Source organism: Saccoglossus kowalevskii, chromosome 17, assembly GCF_978046115.1.
Source record: "Saccoglossus kowalevskii chromosome 17, keSacKowa6.1, whole genome shotgun sequence".
Lineage (NCBI taxonomy): Eukaryota > Metazoa > Hemichordata > Enteropneusta > Harrimaniidae > Saccoglossus > Saccoglossus kowalevskii.
This window is the reverse complement of record NC_140657.1, coordinates 3,743,532-3,747,796: the sequence shown is the minus strand read 5'-3', so window position 1 is coordinate 3,747,796 and position 4,265 is coordinate 3,743,532. Positions and strand designations below refer to the sequence as shown.

General features: G+C 34.0%; 1 long non-coding RNA gene across 1 annotated transcript; it reads right to left on the bottom strand.

The window, feature by feature from the left end:
* Window positions 1–366: 366 nt before the first annotated feature.
* Window positions 367–1,216, bottom strand: LOC146732327 (uncharacterized). The gene is made up of 2 exons (XR_014926878.1): window positions 1,143–1,216; window positions 367–472 (listed from the first exon to the last, which is right to left on the bottom strand). It is a non-coding gene; the product is annotated as an uncharacterized LOC146732327 (long non-coding RNA).
* Between the last annotated feature and the right edge of the window lie 3,049 nt (window positions 1,217–4,265).

Sequence of the window (4,265 nt, the reverse complement as noted above, 5' to 3'; positions counted from 1 at the left end):
TAGTGTACGGGCTTTAATTATTTTGGCTATAAACTTATTTTAATTTTATTTTTTATTATATTTGTTATTGATGCCCTTTTATTTTATTATTTTACTTTGATTTTGAGATTTTTTTTTAATTCCGCCCTACCTACATCTGATCCGACGCCTATGTAAGTCCCGTTCAAATCTCGCGTAAGTAACAGCCAATCTCAGCCCCCCTTTTATACAGGCTGTCGGTTGCTTGCTTTTCAGTGTATACGGGCAATCTTTCTGTACATTATATTTTGCCCACTTGAATAAACCATTAATAGAAAATTGCTAGTATATTTTTATTTGCAAAAGAAATTCCACAGCATTTTACAATTTTTGTCATTACATTGAATATTTTTGTTCACTTCCAACAAATGTGTACACTTCCAGATACATCTTCGCCAGCCAAGGTTCGTTCATTCAGTCATCGCTTCAATTTTACATCACTGAGCATAATTATCTAGAATAGAAGCAAAAAAATAAGTAAATCGTAATGATTAGAACGCTGTAAACAGCTATAGTAAACAATGCAAACTGATTTTAAATTGTATAACGGTCACCGGCCCACGGCATCGACGCAGAAAATTTGAGCAAACAAATATTTCCTGATCAATTGCGATGTGTTCCAAATAAAAAATATTTTATTCCAGTCCAAATCAGCTCAATTACTTTAATAAAGAGTTATTGTATAATGTACAAAATGTTGATACAATTTGATGAATATTTACAGCTTCAATACCGTAGACGATTTTGGCCCGATCGTCAACAAAACATCACCCGTCTCCAGGGCAGGCGACTGGAAAAAGACACCGGTGTTCGGTCGAACCTTCACAGTCACTTTAGTTTTCACTTTTCTAAAATTATTTTACTGATCAAAAGACTTTTCACTCCCATCATGCAATCCCCCATAGTACTTCCGGAAACACAGAGGCGATCGCCAGCATATCTACAAATAACCTCGCTCTCAGGAGCTGAGGAATTAAAGCTGTGACCGGGTCATTGGAATCTATTTAGAATCAGACAGTCAGTCGTGCGCACGGCGTATAAAATATGGGTCAGCGTTAATATGTATACGTGGTGTACACATAGCAAATCAAATTGTACTTTGGTCCCAGTCTCGTGCTACGTACCTTCCCGTCGCAAGGTAATGAGTTATCAATAACGTCTTTGCACATTCGCTTTGTTTTCAGTTGCCGCCGTTTTAACCGCATGGAGGGAGGCGTGAATTCAATGATACCGACTCACAACTAAGCTGCTACAACACACTGCTGCCGGTCTGATAGTCGATATTTGGGAATTCAAATGAGTCATCAATTGTATCTGTAAAACCACTGATATTGATTATATAATCGTGTTGAGAATATTGTTCACTGCAGTTGTCCGACTAACGGGGAGTAGCTGCTAGACCTCAGATAACTAAGAATCCTATTCGTGATCTGACGTTTGGTTTGATTGGCGTTGTATAGGTGGATGTCAACCAATCCCGACTATACATTTAACTCAAATAATTATTAACGTTAAAGCGAACCTAAATGCGGCCTTAATTTATGGTTGTGTATATTCTCAACTGTATTCGAAATAATATTGCAGTGGTTTAATTTTGTTTTAATTATAACTGTAGCTTGGATAGGCATTTGAAGTGCTTGCAATTTAAAGGTCTCATGCCATTAATTAACCAATGGCTGCCAAACGTTGGTCTGTACTTGTTTGTGGTGAATGAGAACATTATACCTTACAGTACTGCATCTAATAATCAGGCTTATATTCATTGCCTACCATCTATTTTGGTGTTATGCTGAGTGTGTATGTTGCCACTTTCTACAACTAATTGTCTGGGTATAGGGCGCCACCAAGTGGTAGATTTTGATAAATAACTCCCAGGGTTTAAATTTAGGGATTTTTTTTTGCATGGGAAATTACTCGTCTAATGATATTCCATCATATATAAGATCAACAAGAACTTTAAACCTTCTTATTTCTCTGAAGTAACAGTTTGCCTAGGACCACCTGAGGTTGTTGTTTTAACCATAATTATGGCTCTATTCACTGGAATTTAGTCATTTTTGGCAGATCTCATCTTACATAACCGAAGTTTACTGTGACCTAATTATTATAAGTTTTGACCTCTCCTGACCTTGCATAGATCTGATAATTATGAGGTTGTGTGTTCAAGCACACATTTCATGAGATCAGCTCCATTTATTTGGCAGGTATAGTGCAAAGTAACTGGGAATCTTTTTTATTTTTATTTTACCACTTTTCTTGCTTTGTATTCAACTATTTAGACACAATGGAGTAATTTTTTATCCAGAAATGTCATATTTTGCTATGCGTTTCACCCATTTCTGTCAATCTCTTATATCTTGGTTGAAGATTTTGAAAATTTGTAATTCGGTATATTTTTTGCCCTAATCTTATTAATTGGCTGTGGTTGGGCTGTGGTCTGTAAATATAAATGTTTTTATTAAACTGGTCCAAAAATTTTATTCATTCATCAATGAATTATTCATGTCACCACTAATTTCAATGGCTCTAGGAATTCTGAGAAAAATGCTTAACCCAATTTTATGGGTTTTTTGTCTTATTTTCACATTATGGCAGACAAACTTAACAATTTGTAGTGCAGTCATTTCTAATGTACCCTATTCAAAGTTTAATGAGGTCAAAATCCTAAATATTTAAATAAATTCTCAAAATTGTGTTGTGTATCTTGTCACTGACAAGAGATTTGCATACTGTCAGTATATTAGCCAAGTATTACAACTCTTTCAATTTCACAATTATTGCTCTTTTCTCAGAATTTTTGTGAATAGTTAGCTAATTAATCCCATCTTGAGTTTATTGTTGAACAGTGCATGTGACCCCCCCCCCCCCATTAATCAGAAATCCTGTTGATTTGAATTTAATTAGATCAGGGATGTGTAATACAAGTATTTTATATTTAGACCCTTTTCTTGTTTGTATATTTTTATTTTTATTTCTTTTTAAATCATAAAATTGTTTCGTTGAACTACTTTTTTTCACATAAGATTTGATTAAGCTTTTTATGTTGAGCAAATTCTATGTGTGGCCATGGTAAATCAAACCACTGTTGTGTTTTGGTATATCCAAGGTTGCCCGTCACAGGTCTCCGGCCTAAATGCAGATACTGTGGAATTGTTTTTTTGTTTTTAATTAATTGGAGAAATAATGAGCTGATGAATTGAGACTTTTGATTGAGTAGAATTTTTTTTTTTTAAATTATAGTGATAAACTACCTTTAATTGTCATTATTCTATGTATTATTTCTAGAAATTAATTAAAATTACTAATCATGCCAAACGTTGGTCTGTACTTGTTTGTGGTGAATGAGAACATTATACCTTACAGTACTGCATCTAATAATCAGGCTTATATTCATTGCCTACCATCTAATTTGGTGTTTTGCTGAGTGTGTATGTTGCCACTTTCTACAACTAATTGTCTGGGTATAGGGCGCCACCAAGTGGTAGATTTTGATAAATAACTCCCAGGGTTTAAATTTTGGAAATTTTTTTTGCATGGGAAATTACTCGTCTAATGATATTCCATCATATATAAGATCAACAAGAACTTTATTAAACCTTCTTATTTCTCTTAATTGAAGTAACAGTTTGCCTAGGACCACCTGAGGTTGTTGTTTTAACCATAATTATGGCTCTATTCACTGGAATTTAGTCATTTTTGGCAGATCTCATCTTACATAACCGAAGTTTACTTTGACCTAATTATTATAAGTTTTGACCTCTCCTGACCTTGCATAGATCTGATAATTATGAGGTTGTGTGTTCAAGCACACATTTCATGAGATCAGCTCCATTGATTTGGCAGGTATAGTGCAAAGTAACTGGGAATCTTTTTTATTTTTATTTTACCACTTTTCTTGCTTCAACTATTTAGACACAATGGAGTAATTTTTTATCCAGAAATGTCATATTCTGCTATGCATTTCACCCATTTCTGTCAATCTCTTATATCTTGGTTGAAGATTTTGAAAATTTGTAATTCGGTATATTTTTTGCCCTAATCTTATTAATTGGCTGTGGTTGGGCTGTGGTCTGTAAATATAAATATTTTTATTAAACTGGTCCAAAAATTTTATTAATTCATCAATGAATTATTCATGTCACCACTAATTTCAATGGCTCTAGGAATTCTGAGAAAAATGCTTAACCCAATTTTATGGGTTTTTTGTCTTATTTTCACATTATGGCAGACAAACTTAACAATTTGTA